This window comes from Camelus ferus, chromosome X (genome assembly GCF_009834535.1).
Source record: "Camelus ferus isolate YT-003-E chromosome X, BCGSAC_Cfer_1.0, whole genome shotgun sequence".
In the NCBI taxonomy this organism is placed as follows: Eukaryota; Metazoa; Chordata; class Mammalia; order Artiodactyla; family Camelidae; genus Camelus; species Camelus ferus.
Window position 1 is genome coordinate 97,503,362 of NC_045732.1, and position 17,620 is coordinate 97,520,981.

Here is a 17,620-nt window from a genome sequence, read left to right on the forward strand (position 1 = left end):
TAACTTTGTGGGCAAGACCATTTCACTTCAGCTGAGTATAATTCTTTAGAGCAGGGACAGCTGTGAGCCCTAGCAGGCTACACTGTTTCTAGCATCTTGGGAATGCCTGCATGAGCCAAGTGAAGGAGATATTGGTGGGGCACCAACAGCAGCTCCTGCGTAGAAATTTAGAAAGTGGAAAGAAATTCAAAATGTATCGGTGCATCCTCAGAAAAATAAGAAAAAAAAATATTACATGCATGAAACCAGAACAAATGTCTAGGAGTGGTAAAAACATGCTAGCAGAAATGAAAAGGTCAATTTAAAGTTTGGACAGTCAATTTGAGGAATTCTTCTACAAAGTAGAATGAAATGATGAAGAGATGGAAAATTGGAGTTAAAGAAAATAATAGGACCAGTCTGGAATTATAGAAGTTCTACCAAAGACAACAGAGAAAATGGAGAGAAGGATACAATTCAAGAAAATTCTCTAGGATAGTAATATTAGTTAACTTTCATATACCACTTACCATACACCTGATACAGTGATCAAAGAACTTTAAATATATTAACACATTTAATAGTCATAGCAGTATTTCAGAGAAGTACCATTTTTTATCATCTCCATAGTAATATGGAAGTAAGGAAAATGACACATCAAGATATTATGTTATTTTTCCAGAGTCACATGGCCAGTAATTGGTGGAAGCAGTATTAAAATCCAGGCAGTCTGATTCCATAGTCTGTGCTCCTGAGCAAACTATATGCTTCTGCTCTACTAAGGACATGAATTTCCTGACTGGAAGGGCCCACTGAGTGTTGAGCACAATGCATGAATATTCACTCATGCTCATTTTTGTCAACTTTCAGAACACTGGCAGCAGAAAGTTTTCAAGTCTCTAGAGAAGAAAAAAAGTCACCTAAAGAGCATCCAGAATGTCTTTATATCTCTTAATAAAACCCTACAGACTTGAATACAATTGCACAGTGCCTTCAAACCTCTAAAGTACAATGAATTTCAACCTAGAGTTGTATACCTAGGCAAACAAAAATTAAATTTACATGTAGAATGAAGACATTTTCAGAAATGCATATTCAGGGAATGTTACCTTCTCTGAACCCTTTCTCAAAGAAGATACAGATATGTTCTCCAAAGGAAGGAGTTAAAAAAGACAAATAGGGGGGAAAAAAAAGACAAATAGGCTCGCAGAAAATTGGACTTGTTACACAAAACAAGAGTTCAAAGGTTCTTCAAGATGATACTGGAGGAAGATACTAAGATGGCATTCATCAGGCCTAGAAGGCAAGCCATTCAGACTGGAACAGGGTGGCTTGAGAGACAGGCAAATGGAAAACGTTCGTCATCTTGCATTTTGCCATTGTGTAGTCATTTTACGGTTGTTTATATATTTATATGATTTTTCATCACCTTTTTAAAAGTTTATTTATTTTGGTGGGGGGAGGTAATTAGATTTATTTATTCTTAAAGGAGGTACTGGGGATTGAACCCAGGACCTCAACCATGCTAAGCATGCACTCTTCCACTTGAGCTATATCCTGCCCCCCATCACCTTTCTTATTGTGAAATTTTTAAACATGTATAATGATTAAAAGAATAAATACCACTTTTCACCTGATGGAATTAATGGAGGATGTACTCCACAAAAAAAAGATAAAGAAGTTTTAGAGAAATAGAAAGATACAATAGCCAGAAATCAGGAAATACAACTCAAGAGAAAGGTGCGAGGAAGTGCCAGGATCACAGCTGTTTAGCAAGCCTAGAAAACAACCAGTCTGGAGAGAAGCTAAGTAGAGGTTTCCAGGAGAGATGAGTACAAGAATAAAAATACAGAAATGGGAAATAACTGGATGGTAATAATTGGGAAATTGGGTCAAAGTCCACTAGAAGGAGTGGAAAAGTTAACAGTGAAAAGAAAACCAGGCAAATTAAAAGCAAAAAAGCAGTAACTAAGCTTCAGGAACAAAAGTAAGAAAGGAAACATGACCAGAGGAAACTGCAATGTATTATCTGCCATAAAAGAAAATTAATCGATAGTAAAAATGGGCTAAGAACCTGAATAGACTTTTTTTTTTTTTCATGAAAGACACATCACCTTATGACTGTCAAGATGGCTGTTATCAAAAACACCAAAGACAAATGTTAACTAGGATATGGAGCAATTGGAACTCTGGCACAATGTTTGTGGGAATGAAAAATGGAGCATCCACTATGGAAAAACAGTGTGAAGGTTCCTCAAAAATTAAAAATTGTACTACCATATGATCCAGCAATCCTACTCCTGAATATTTATACAAAATAATTGAAATCATGATCTCAGAGCTGTTAGTACACCTATGCCCCTTGCAGCGCTATTCACAATAGCCAAGATGTGGAAACAACCTACATGTCCATCCACAGATGAATAGATAAGGAAACCGTGGTGTATACATACAATATAATGCTGGTAAAACCTTGAAAAGAAGGAAATTCTGCAATATGCTACAACATGGATGAAACTTGAGGATATTATGCTAAGTGAAATAATTCAGTCACAGAAAGACAAATACTGCATCATTTTCACTCACATGAAATATATAAAAATCAAATTCATAAAATCAAAGAGTGGAATAGTGGTTGCCAGGATAATGCGGGTAGGGGAACATGGGGGGTTACTAATGGAGCATAAAGTTTCAGTCAAGCAAGATGAATTAGCTCTAGAAATCTGCTGTATAATATTACCCCTATAATCAGCAATAATGTGTTGTACACGTAAAATTTGGTTAAGGTAGATCTCATGTTGAGTGTTCTTACTACAGTAAAATAAAATTAAAGTGTTCATATTGCTTTACATGGAAGGTGAGTCAAGTATTTAAATGTTACACTAAAATTTTTAAGTAACATTCTTATTTTTATAAAGCAAATTACATTCCCTAAAATATCTGTTAAATCAGAATTTTCTTGTATTGTTTTGCATAGAGAAAGGTTCATCTATATTCATAGATTATTTTTAAGTTTGTCTCCTTCCATACCTAGAACTCAAGAAGTATTGGAAGGTGAGGTCTATGATGGAAATACTTACAGAGATTATGTAAGAACAGGTTATAAAGTGAAAGTATTATTATTGTATTATTATTTCAATGGGTAAATTAATAGACTTTAAGTATAGAATTAAGCATGCAGAGCTTTCATGTAGGGTCAAGAAGTCCAGCTGGCAAAAGCAGGATGATAATTCACTCCTGGAAAACCCATTCCCATATCTTAGAACCATAATCTCTTTCCAGTCTAATTTTAGTATTTGCATGAATTGTATCTGAAGATGAAGTCATAAGAAGTGGAATATGAAAATAAGGAAACAGCTATAATCTTTCAATATGACACATTTGAGCATAGGAAGATGAAAATGACATGCTTGACCTTAAAATGCAACGGTCCTTTTTATAGATCATTCTATTTGTGTTAGGAATGTCAATCAAGTATCTCATGAATATATTTCAGCAGCTGTGAAATTTGATTAAAATTTAATGTAGCCTCACTTCTTCCCTAAGTCTGAATGAATTTAGATGGGCAACTATCTGTGAAATTATGATTTTGCTTGTTAATTGTTCATGATCTTTATACGAAGGGAAGTTACTTTTACTTTGTTCTAAAACTGATGGGGATTATATTAACTTCATGGCAATTTTATCACTTACATATTCCCAACACAATGTCTAATAGAGTTATTAGTGATATGAAGTACATTTTCTTCAGGAAGATAAGAGTGCATACACATACACACACACTTCTGAAAATTCATTACTTCTAGAGTACCCTTAAGTAAAATGGGACTAAAAATGCTAGCTTAGTGAACAAAGATATTATTGAAATTAATGAACATTTATAACTTGTGAGATACTGAGATCTGAAAAAAAATTTGGTCTTATTTATTACTGGAAGATGTCTAAGGAAATGAACTTACAGAACAGTAATTAGTGATGTATCACTCAAAAAAAGAGATGAAATGTATCTTGCATACTAAGTAGAATCTTGAAATGATTGGGGCCTCCCTTATCTAGGATTTTTTTTTTACCCCAGTTATGTTGCTCTAAACCCATTATATTATCATAAAAAAATCTTGAACATTGTTGGGATAAAGGAAGTCAGAGATACCAGGTAGAGTAACCTACACATACAACTAGATCTTGGTATTTTATTCAGTTAATTGTTCCTGACCTTTAATTTATCATCTTCTATGCACTGTGTGCTGTGCATAAGACTTAATTCTATTGTTCAAGCTGCTTGCAATCTCCTAAGGGAGATAAGGCATATAAAACAATTAGAAAACAAGAGAATGTATTAATTTTATACTGCTGTGTGACAAACTGTCACAGATTTAGGAGCTTGAAACAGCACCTGTTTATTGGCTCATAGTTCTGTAGGTTAGAAGTCCAGGCAGGCTCGATTGGTTTCTCTGCTTATGGTGTCAAACACCACAGTTGTGCTATGTGGAGGCTCTGGGGAGAATCTACATCAGAACTCATTGAGGTTGTTGAAGATTTCATGTCTTTGCAGTTTTAACACGGAGGTCGCAGTTTCTTTGCGGGTTGTCAGTGGGGGCCCACTTTAAACTTCTAGAGGTGACCTATATTCCTTGGCACATAGATTCCTCCATCTCAAGCCAGCAATGGTGCATTAAATCCATTTCATACTTCGAGTTGTTCTGTTACACTGGTTAGAGGAAATTGCCTAGTGTTTTTCCATCTTTTTACTTCCAACCTATTTGTGGCTTTGGGTCTAAAGTGTCTCTCTTGTAGACTACAAGTATTTAGAATATGTATTTTTATCTGTTCTGCTGATTGCTGTATTTTAATTGGAGTGTTTAGTTCATTTATAATTAATATAACCACTGATAAAAAGGATTAACATCTGCTATTTTGCTATTTTTTCCCTATATGTCTTTTTGTGTCCCTCTGTTCGGCCGTTATTGGCTTCTTTTGCTTTAAATATTTTATAGTGTGCTGTTTTTATTCCCTTGTCATTTCTTTCACTTTATTTTAAGTTATTTTCTCAGTGGTTGCCCTGGAGTTTACAATTAACATTAAAACAATCTAGCTTCAAAAAAAAAAATCTAGCTTCAATTATTACCAAGTTAATTTAAATAGCGTAGAAAACTTTACTCAAATATAGCTCCATTTCCTCTCCCCATTTTGGCTTTTTATACAGATTACATTCTTGTATATAATTTTGTACAAATTACATACATTCTAAGTTGATTAAAAACAGATTTGAAATCATTGTATTATGCAGTTGTCTTCTAAATCAGATGGATCATAAGAGGTAGAAACAATAAGTAGATTATACTCTTTCATTTTTATTTATGTAGTTACCTTTACTTGTGTTCTTTTCTTTTTTTTTTTTGGTGAGGATTCAGATTACTGTGTAGGGTCCTTTCATTTCAACCTGCAGAACTTTCTTTAGTATTTCTTGTGGCGCAGAGTTGCTAGTGATGTGTTCTGTAAGTTTTTGAATATCTGAGAATGATTTCATTTTTCTTTATTATATGAAGGATACTTTTACTGGATATATAATCCTTTTAAAAAATTGTGGTAAGAACATTTAACATGAGATCTACCCTCTTAACAACTGTTTAGGTGTACAACACAATATAGTTAACTATAGGCACAGTGTTGTACAGCAGACACCTAGAACTTAGTCATCTTGCATAACTGAAACTGCATACCAGTTGAGTAACAACTGTTTCTAACTTCCCCCAGCCCCTGGCAACCACCATTCTACTCTCTGCTTCTATGAGTTTGATTATTTAGGTACTGCATGATTCTACTTATAGAAGATATTTGTCTTTCTGTGACTAGATGATTTCACTTAGGATAATGTCCTCAAAGTCCATCCATGCTTTTGCATATTGAAGAATTTTCTTCTTTTTTAAGCATGCATAATAGTCTACCACATATCTACCAGTCTCTCTTGAAATTCCCACTTTGCTAATGCATTATTTTATTGATGTGTTGAGCATTTTTGTGATGGTTATTTTGAGTATTCTGTGGGATAGTTCCTGTATCTCTATCTCATTAGGGTTGTTTTTATCTTGTTCCTTTGTTTGGATCATGGTTTCCTATTTCTCCATTTCCTTAAGTCTCTATGTTGGTATCTACACACTGGGAAAAAACACCACCTCTCCCAGTCTTCGTGGATCAGTCTTGTACAGAAGAAGGGCTTTACCAATCCACCTGGCCAGAGATTCCATAGGCCTCTCAAACCTTTTTGCTATTTCAAACTGCTGACTTTATTCTTAGCAGCCTCCAAGGCATCTGGATTATGTCAGGTACCCCAAGATAAGCAAGACGTTAGCTAGTCTCTTGGGTATCATCCAGCAGAGTTGGAAGATTGGATCTGCAGTCCAACTCTTTCCAACCTTAGGGAAAAGCTGAAAGCTGGGGTTTTTCACCCACTTGTTCTACCCTGGGTCAGGGGAGAAGTTGTGGCAAGTGCTCTCATGCTACTTCAAAGCACCATGTTTGTTTGCAGTAGTTCCCAGGCATCTAGACTACACCGAGTCCCATCAGTACTAAGACCAGCAAAATAGGGATGCATACCCCCTGGGCAGCACCCAGAAAAGTTGGAATATCCATGCATGGTACAGCTCTTTACCTCCCAAGAGGGAAGCTTGGAATTGGGGTTTCTTCCCAATCATATGGCATGATGCTGGGGGTGAGGATTATGGTGAGTGGGTATTCTAGATTTTTCTACTGGTTTAGGAGAGGCTGTTTTTGTACTTCCGCAGGATATAGGATCCTCTCAAATAGTTTCTGAATTTCTTACAAAGGTGATTGATGCATTTATTATTGTTGAAGCAGTATGTGTGTGGGGAGAAGGAGAGTTCAGGGTTTCCTATTTGACCATCTTGCTGATATTACCTGAACATAGAATCCTTGGTCGACATACTTGTCTTTTCAAAACTTTGAATGTTATTCTACCACCTTTTAGTCGCCATGATTTCCAATGAGAAGTTGGCTATTAATCTATTGATATCTCATGTATGCTGGGTCATTTTTTCTTGCTATTTTCAAGATTGTTTTGATTTTGGGAGTTCCAGTTGTGAATATCTTTGATTTTATATTATTTGAAATTTGCTGAGCATCTCAGATGTGTATGTTAATTTTTAAAATGAAGTTTGTGTAATTTTAGACCATTATTTCTAAAATACTTGTTTTGCTCCTTTCTCCTCTCCTGGGAGTCACACTGTGCATATGTAAGTATTCTTGATTGTTACCTACACATCTCTGAGACTTTGTTCACTTTTCTTCATTCTTTTTGCTTTCTTTACCTCAGATTGGATTTTCTTTATTGATCTATATTCAAGTTCACTGATTCTTTCTTCTGACAGCTCAAATCTGCTGTTAAATTCTGCTACTGAATTTTTCATCCAAAGTATTGTACATTTCAACTATAGAATTTCTATTTGGTTTGTTATAATAATTTCTTTTTATTAATATTTTCTGTTAGGTGATGAATCAGTCTTATAATTTCTCTAATTCTTTAGACATGCTTTCTTTTAGTTCTTTGAAAAAATATATAGACTTTAGAAGTATACTTCTGTCTTATTTAATCATTTCTCAGATTTTAATATGCACATTTTACTTGATATAATCTACATAGTTTTAATATTGAATTACTTCAAAGAACATACAGGAATCTTGCATGAGTATATTTCTGTTTAACCCCAATGTTTAGCATGAGTTAGGTATATTAAATATTATGAGTTATAAATCCTTCAGTACAGTGTTAAAATTTTTTCATTAAACACTCTTGCCTTTTATTGAATTAATATAAAAAAGAAAAAAGTCTATTTATTACATTGTATTATTAATACACGTATTTGCCGTTTTCAGTGACCTTCATCCATGTAGATCTGAGTTGCCACCTAGTGTCATGGCATTTCCCTTCAGCCTGAGAAACTTCCTTTAGTATTTACTATAATGTTGGTCTGCTGGTTACAAATTCTGTTTATGTTTGTCTGATTGTGTCTTTTTTGCCTACCTTTTTGAAGAGTTATTTTTCTGTGTGTATGTAGAACTATTGGTTGAGAGGTTTTTTTCTTTCATCCTTTGTTTTTTTTTTTTTTTTAAAGTTGTCCCAATTGTTTTATTTATTTATTTATTTATTTAACATTTTTTATTGATTTATAATCATTTTACAATGTTGTGTCAAATTCCAGTGTTCAGTCTTTCATCCTTTGAATATGTCTTTCCTATGTCTTCTGTCCTCCATTATTTGTGATAAGAAGTCACATTTCAATCATGCTGTTTTCTCCTTTTTTGTAATTTATTTCCTCCCAAGTGCTTTTAGGATGTTCTTTTTATCTTTAGATTTCAGCAATTTGACTATGATGTGTCTGGGAGCAGTTATTATGCTTTTTAGCTCTAGTGATTTTATTTTTGATAGCTTCTGTTTCTCTGTTGAGGTTTACTATCTGTTCACTCACTAAGATGACTTTCTTTTACTTCTTAAAAAATATGGGTTTAGTTTGGATTTTGTTTAGAGTTAGTTGCTATTGAGTTTCCTATCTCTGAAAATAGATCAAACTTTGTATTTCTTTTAAAGCATAGTAATTTACGGAATCTGGATAGCTTAGACACATTTTAGTGACTCTGAGTTCTGCTTTATTCTTCTGGGGAATTTTTGTTGTTATTGTTCTTGGAGGCAGTTAGCTTGAACCAAATATTGAACTCTGTCCACTCTATAGTGGGCAGAAGCTGGTATCTCTTCTCAGTTCTTACAGCTTTCACCTGCTGGTTTTTTTTTTTTTTTTTTATGTGGCTCCATGGGTTTTCTCCTGTAACTGTAGTATGCTGCTAAACCAAAAATTTGAACTGGGTTTATAGGCAGATATTGGCATTAATCCTCTCTATGGTTTCCTTGCTTCTTGGAATTCTCTTCTAGATTTCCAACTGGTTGGCCATCATTGGGCTCTATCATCTAATACCTTCAGCTAGTAAGACTTAATTTTTCTGCTTTCTAAGGTGGTCTTTACTGGGGAATACTTAAAATAGAAGCAACCTCAAAAAACTCAACTAGTGCAGCTCTGTCTTTTGAATCAAAATTCCTCTTTGGTCCCAGTTTTTTTTTTTTATTGTTGTTGTTGTTGTTCATTTCTTTTGCTGTGTCACCTGTGCTCTTCCTTACACATGTGTAGCTCAGTGGACAGGACTAGAGTTTACACTCAGACTTTGGGTCTCATTTTTTCTCATGTCTTTTGCTTCCAGAATTTCTGCCTTAGATTTCTGGCTGCTTTTTTCCAGTACTAAGCTCTGCTATATTCTGTGTCAAACTGGTAAAGCTACCATTTTCTGCTCACCATGGCTTTGTGGTTTGGGGAACTCCCTCAGAAAAGGAAAGTACAAACTTACATTTCTTGCCTCTTGCACATAAGTTTTACAGGAAGAAACTCTCCTCTGACTTTGCTGTATTTCGAGGTGCTTTCCAGCACCTTTAAAAATAGCTGCTTTTTATTATTAATCTAAGTTTTGTAAATGTTATCTGCACACAATCAATCACTTCACTCTCCTATCATGGAAATTCTCTCCAAGAAATGTTTCAGAAAAAGTATGTATACAAACAATTTCACATTAACACTATATAAATCAGTGAAATTTGAATAGTAAAGTAACTTATGACAAATCATATCAATAGTAAAGTAACTTATGACAAATCATATCAATGCATAGTTAATGAAATGATAATTATGAAGTCTGCAGCAACAAAAATGTATACTGTATAATATTAGTGGATTAGAGAAAAATATAGAATTATGTCTTCATGCAGACATGTTGACAATACGTAGTAGAGCATGTGGAAAGTGGAATCATTTATTTTGAGTGTAGGATTATGAGAAGCATCTTATTCAGTCATTCCTTCAACAAATACAGTGACTAGGATGAATACCGCTGTACATAAATAGCTGAAACAAAAATATTACCATTCTCATGGAACTTATCTTTCAGTAATGCATATACAAAAAAATTGTTAAAATGGACAAAATTTGTAAATGTGTAAGCTGTGTGTTTTATGTTGGGAATAGAAAGAAACAGATCTTAAGTATTTAACTCATCTTTTTTTCTATGTGAAACTATTACATTTCTTATTCAAATAGTAGTATATGCTCATTTTAGAAAAACAGATACATATTTGCAGAGTAAATGTAACTTTAACTGATTTTTCAGGGAAGATTAGGCTATCAAGTTGGCTCTGAGAAAACAGAAACCAGTTTGGATCCTTATTTGTGTATTTTATTAAATATTTATAACAGAACAAAAACCATTTAAGCCTTTGCACTATAGTATGCAGTGTAATATACTACAATCCTGACATTACAAAGCAGACCTCACATTCATGGCTTATGCATTCTAGATTTTTATAACCTAATAGTACTGACTTAAGTGAAATTGACATGAATTGTAGGTTGCAGAAAATACAGTATTTGGCAACCAGAATTTGCATATACAGATTTATATCCATATACATGTCTGTTAAATGTGTCCTTTGATTAAACCTAAGCCTTGATCTATGGCTTCAAAAAGAAGATATCCTGAATAAGTTGATTCTGAAAACATTAACTTAGAAGCAGAATAGAATTCCACATCTTGTATTATAGTTAATAAACATCTTCCTTTATTCCACCTATTTTTTCATGTCATGCTCCTTGAGGGAAAGGGCCATACTGGAGTCATATTCTTATTCTCTACACAGTTTTTGCATGATGCCTTACACATAAAATAGAATATATGTATCTGTTGAAATACGAAGCAGAAAGGATCTTTTTTATTAATTCACTTGAAAATATAACCACAAATATTTAAAACCATTTTAACATCTATCACCATCTTTTTCTTCTCCCCTTCTTCACCTCTGTCCCTCTTTTAAAATACAGCCGAATGCCTTATATTGCAAGCTGTACATATGCAGTGATAATAAGGAGATACTAGTGTGGCTGACACTGAAAGAAGCAATGAGGGCATGTGTGAAATAAATCCAAAGTTAATAGATTCTTAAATGAATTCAATACATCTTTCAAGGCTGCTTAAAGGGAAAATCCATCCATAGCTATTTATGCATTTGTACAGCAACAATTACTTTGATAGAGGAAAGGCTTTTTAAAATTATTCTAGGCTAAGAACAGGCCAGACCAGTTGGCTTTGAGACCAAAAAATAAAGCCTAGGCTTTTTAGTCTCTCACAAATGATTTAGTTTAAGCTCAACCTTGAATGATTTCTGTAGCATAATTCATGTTGGGTATGAGTGATATATGATTGTAAGTTAATAAATATTTACTAAGCCCTAATATGTACCAAGTTTGGTGATAGTTAGGTGCTGAGGTTTCAGTGGTGAAATAAACAGTCTCTGCTATCATGACACTTAAATTCTAGCTGTCATAACTGGTCTCATAATTAACTGTGGTCATAATGATCGATAAAATATTGCCCTTAATTGTTGCATAATTAGCATAGAATCAGAAATAAGTAACAATTACTTCATTCACACTGTTTTCCTGCAAAAATCCAAAGAGGTGAGCTCAACTGAAAAGTATATTTAGAATAATTATTCTGCTAATTTAATATTAATAATAGCTGATATGTAATGATTGCATACCACTTTCCATATAGTGCTCCAAGCCATTGACAGGCATTAACTTATTTCTCATAATAACACTGGGAGGCATTATAAGATTATCTCCACTTTACAAATGAGGAAACTGAGGTTAGTAAGTTGTCCAAAGTCATTCAGCTGGAAAACAACAGATCTATTGAATCCCTAGAAGTCTAGCTCCAAGGTCAGTGCCTTCAGTCCCTCTGCAACTCACCAATTGTCTAGGATTTGGGACAGAGTCACACTGAAGACAACATGAAGGTTATTTTCCAGAAGCATCAAGGGCCATTTAAAAACATTTAAATTTTAGGAGAAACCAAATTCAAGTGCATGTCTCTGTGTATTTGTGTGTGAAGGATCAAAAGAAAACTATTATACTTTTAATAAATTCACTTTTTTGTTGAGATTTGTGTGAAGTTTATTGCCAATGGCATTGCCAATTTATATTATTCCCCTGGTTAAAAAAAACTCAGAATGTTGCACTGATCCTATCATTAGTTGTATATCTAAACACATATTTCTAATTCGCTCTGTAGACGTGTTGTTGAGTATCCTGTATACCAGAGGCTGGGGATATAAGGAGTTTAGAGGCAAGGGAAGGATAAAAGGAAATAGATAAGTAAAATGCAGTTCAGTGAGTGCTAAGGAGAGCTCAGTAGCTGTTCTGTTGGAGCATAATTGCTTCATGATTATTATTGTTTTTTTAATATACTTTAAAATTTTAGAACAGTTTTAAATTTACAGAATTATTGCAAAGATGGTACAGAGACTTCCCTTAGGCCCACACCCAGTTTGCTCTGTTAATATCGTACCTTAGTACAGTACATTGGTCACATTTAATGAACCAATACTGATTATATTATTATTACCTAAACTATATAGTTCATTCAGAATTCCTCAGTTATTTCCCTCATTTTTTTCTCCTCCAGGATTCCATCCAGGATAGCACATTACATTTAAAAATGATGTTACCTTAGGTTCCTTTTAGCTGTGAGAGTTTCTCAGACTTGCCTTGTTTTTGATGACCTTGACAGTTTTGAGGATTACTAATCAGGTATTTTGTAGACTGTCTCTCAATTAAGATTAGATGGGAGTTACTGGTTTTTGGAAGGAAGATAATAGAGGTTAAATGTGACTTTTATCACATCACATCAAGGGTACATACCATCAACATGACTTACCACTGTTGGCCTTAAACTTGATCACCTGGTTAAGGTAGTGTTTGTCAAGTTTTTCCACTGTAAAGTTACTCTTTTTCTCCATTTTCAAACAGTACCCTTTAGAAAGAAGTCACTATGAACATTTCACATTTAGGGGTGAAGAGTTGGGCTTCATTTCCTTGAGAGGGGGGTGTCTATGTAGGTTGCTTAGAATTCTAAAAGGAGATTTGTCCTTCCAGTTCTCACCCCTGGTTTGTTTATTCAATCATTTATTTGTATGTAAGCCTGGTCTCATGGGTATTTATTTTATACTTTAGGTTATACTCCAATATTTTAAAAAATTTTATCTAATATTTAGTTTCTCAAATTCTTCAAGCTATAGCCATTGTGAACTTTTTCAGTTGACTCCTGTATCCCTTTGACATACTCCAGTTATTTTTAAGCAATTGATTTCTCTGTGGCACTACAAGGGAGCCTAACTTCTTAGGCGGCCTGGAAGTTCTTCCGAATGAAATGGAATTTTGATCTGAACTTTAAAAGATTAGTGGGACTTTATGAGATTCAGAAAGGCCCTCCTTGCAAAGGGGGAAGCATGTTCAAAGTCAAAAAGGTGTGAAAGAATGTAGTATCTTTAGAAAAGCAATGCTTCTGTGTAACTGCTTGGGAAGGTGAGAAGAATGACTGAAAAGATGTTTTGAAACTGACTTTTGTTAAGGGTCTTCTAATTTAGCCTTTCTCTTGGAATCTCTAGGACTATAAAACAAGAACATAAACAGAGTCAATTGAGAGAAATAATTAGAAATTGATATACACAAGTTAAAGTTAGCTAACGAGCAACACTAAAAGGAGGAAACCATATTGTCACAAGGAAATTTATCTTCTTGCAACTGAGGCCCAAGACTGTCACATTCTGGTAACATCAAAAGTGTAAGAAAAATGAGAGGCTGGGACTTTATAACTGCTAAAACAATATAGAACAAAACTCTCCTCAGATAGCAGGTTTGTGACACCTACTGTACAGTGTGGTTTTGATTGTGGAACTTCTCATTAGAAGTAGTGATGATCTCAAACTCTCTTGATACATGTGCATATTTCTGAGAGACATACTTGATAAGACCTATTAAGTCATTTCTATAGCTATTTATTTAATAGGTCTTGTATTAGTCTGCTAGGACTGCTATAACAAAATACCATAGATAGGGTGGCTTAATCAACAGACCTTAATTTTTCATGATTCTATAGGCCAGAAGTCAAGATCACAGTGCCAGCTTTGTGAGAGGGTCCTCTTCCTTGCTTGCAGACAGCTGTCTTCTCATTGTGTCCTTACTTGGCAAAGAGAACACAACCTCTCTCTTCGTCTTCCTGTAAAGCCACTGATCGCGTCATGATAGCCCTGCCTCCATGACCTCATCTAACAATGATTACTTCCCAAAGGCCCTGTCTCCAAGGCTTCAAAATAGAAATTTCAGAGTTGGGGGACATAATTCAGTCTTTGGTAGATGTTTATTCCATATTTTAACATACAGCATTTGTGTAAAAATCAAATTTTACTGACTCTTTCAGTTAGGATTTATTTAAAATATCTTCACTTAAAACATTCTAAAATATATGTGTACTATTGTGTTGACTTGGTTTCAAATAAGATACAATATGGTTTCACAAATAAAAGATGTCAACTTTCACCAGAGGCTGGTGAAGTTATATTTTAACAAGAGGGTAGCAGCAACATAGCTTGCAAACATTTTGAATGCCACTTGTTTTACCAAGGTCTCTGTAAAAAATATATTTGTCAAGCTTTCAAAACAAAATTATTTTGTATTAGAGCTGAAAACTGACTTATTTAGAAACTCATTTAATACAGGTGCATATTCTTTTTAATTACAACAGATGTCATTAATAAGTTTAGTAAGTATGGATGTTCTAATAACTCATGAGAGTGCACGACAGTCCCATCTATCTGTGAATGCCAAAGAAGGAAAACTACAAAGGTAATAGTTTTGTTTCAACTCCCTGTGAGCACATCATCCCCAAATCAGGCAACTGAATGATACCTGCCTATTATTTATATCCTTTTTAATCATACTTTAAAATATTTATATTTATATCATACTTGAAAATATACTTTATGCCTTATACTTTTATAGAAAATTCCTAATTGGAAAAGACAACTTCACACTACCATAGTAATTTCCCATAACTCATGTGCTTCTCACACTGTGTAATATACAATTCTTCTCCCTCTTGAACAGGATTAAAGTCATATCTCATGGGTGATTAGATTGCCCCTTTGTACCCTGAGGTTCAAGGAAATAAATGGGAACAATTCTCCCTTCAATAGACAATGGTGGATAAGCAAGCAAATCACAAACATGCTGTAAAAGGTCAGCCGTAATCACCCTGTGTAGCTATGGCACTATCTTAAACATATGCAGAGTAATAAACCTGATTAAGAATACCTATTTTTTCTTATTATAGTACTTTCCTGTGGATTATAACACTGTGCCCTTGAAATTTTCAAAGAAAATGTTTTATAGATTTTTTAAAAAAGATTATGTTAAAAATAGCAAACTCTCACTCCACCCATCTATGATCCTAATTTGTTTTTAAAGGTTTTCTGTTTCCCTTCTAATGTATGACAGTTTTTGGAAGGAATTGTATTTGTTTGACATATTCTCTTCCCTCATCCAATCCCATACACTATAAAAATAAATATTTTTCAATTAAAGATTACAGTTCATGTAGTGAGCTTTGAAAAGGTCAAAACCTGAGTCTGGGCTTCACCCATAATGGCCTTTAGAGAATTTTATTTCTTTATTGTTAATAATACTATGTTTGCTCTTAGGTGTAGTAAAGACAGAATCAGTCAGAGTAAGAAACACAATACAAAATAAGCTTAGCTTTTTTATTTTCTCAAACTAAAATCTTTGATAACAGAAAGGACTTCTGGTTAGTTCTTGCCATATCCAGAAACAAGTTTACCTTGCCAATATGTTATTTCGGATGGCATTGCTTCCTTGGTACAGGACCCAAGAGAAGGGCTGTATCCCTTTTCAAGTAATATACAACCCATACAGCGGGAAGAAGGCAGTTCATGTACTTTTGAAATAGATTCATATTTTTTCAAAGTTTAAAATCTATCTGGATTGATGGTACATTTGTGTGTACATTATCTTTGCCTGTGTACTCAAATGGGGCATCTGTCATTAATCTTTAATGTTCAGTGTACCTCATGAACATACAAATTGGGCCAGTTTCAGATCCTAGGTAATCAAGTTCCCTCTGACAGCCTCAGCAATCCTTCTGTTTTAGGATGGTTGACATATCTGTCCTCCTGGATCAAGCCATGACTAATAGATAAGAATGTTAACATCTTTCATCCTTTATATCTATCCAGAGATAACTCAGAAGACAGAGGAGATAGTGTGTGCCACATTACGGTTTGTTTTGTTCATTCTTTAGACAATTAATTAGAGACAGGTGACTATGAAATATGACAAAGCTAATATTTATTTTCAGCTGTAATGTTTTTACTTGAAATCCTTCCTTTGCTGTAGGAGTTTCTTACCAACTCATTTATATATCATATTTCTATTTAAATGAAAGTTTGTGATTCACTGTGTGATTATTTGCCATGCTTAGGCTTCTGAGAATATCTTTTCCAAGAAGACAGTCTCTAACTGGTCAAGCACCTATCCCCTTTGAAAAAGAGCCAAATGGGAAACTCAGACATTCAAAAAGTAACGTAAGAAGCTGCTGTACACCGAGGATTCCTTTTAATGCTAGATTCAATGTATTGAAAGACAAGAATATTTGGGGATACATTAAGGGTTTTTATTTTGCTTATTAAGTAAAAAAAAAAAATAATAGAAGCAACACAAAGATCATACCCATAGTGGTACTGAAAAAGCATTAGTTTTCTTCCCTTTTCTACTTCTTTTTCTGGATTATTTTCTTTTCCTATTATGCCCTAATTCTACAGTGTCATATAGGACAGGGATATAATATCAATAGTAGTATTTACTCATTTTGTATATGATGAGTGAATGCATTTATCCTCTTACTTCATCCTTTCCATAATTTAAATAATAATGTTGAACTTTGGAATTATTGAGACAGCATTTAAATAGGATTATATCCAGAGTAACAATTATATTTCTGGCTTTCACATTGCAACCTATCATCCCTTTCAAGGGCTACTGTTTCTTCTCTATCAGAGGGCTTGTGAGGATCATTAAAGATCTTTGAAAATCATTAAAATATATTGTATACTCTGGTGATATAGTAGAGATAAGCAGAGTTGAGGACTTGGAGCCAGTTAGGTTTACATTTCAGCTCCCATATTTGCCAGTAGTGTATATAGGAAAGTAACATATGTATATAATGAAAGTAACATTAATGCCTACTTTTAATTTAGGACACTCTGGAAAACATGTTCGATTTTCTGACTGGGCAAATGAACTACTTTTTTAAGATAGTTAATGATGCAGAAAATAAAAGAGGTTCTCGATAGGATCTAGCAGAAAGATGTTAGTCAAGCTCTTCGAGGTTGCAAGGAAGAGACAGACCCGATTTCTTGTAGTTTTGGGAATTTGTTATAACAATATTCAAGAATGATTTGTTATTAAAGCCTATTCCATCAACTATTTAGTCTAGGATGCATAGCATAATTTATGAAAATTGGAAAATTTACTTGGTGTTCCTTTACCTGGCTGAAATCACCTATTTTCTCTTTGTAACCCTAATATAATCGCCCACATAGAGAATTTGTCTGGGTTGGTAGACTACTGTCTCATATGGAGTAACTCACGGACAGTTGGCCTCCTTCATATTCAGCCCA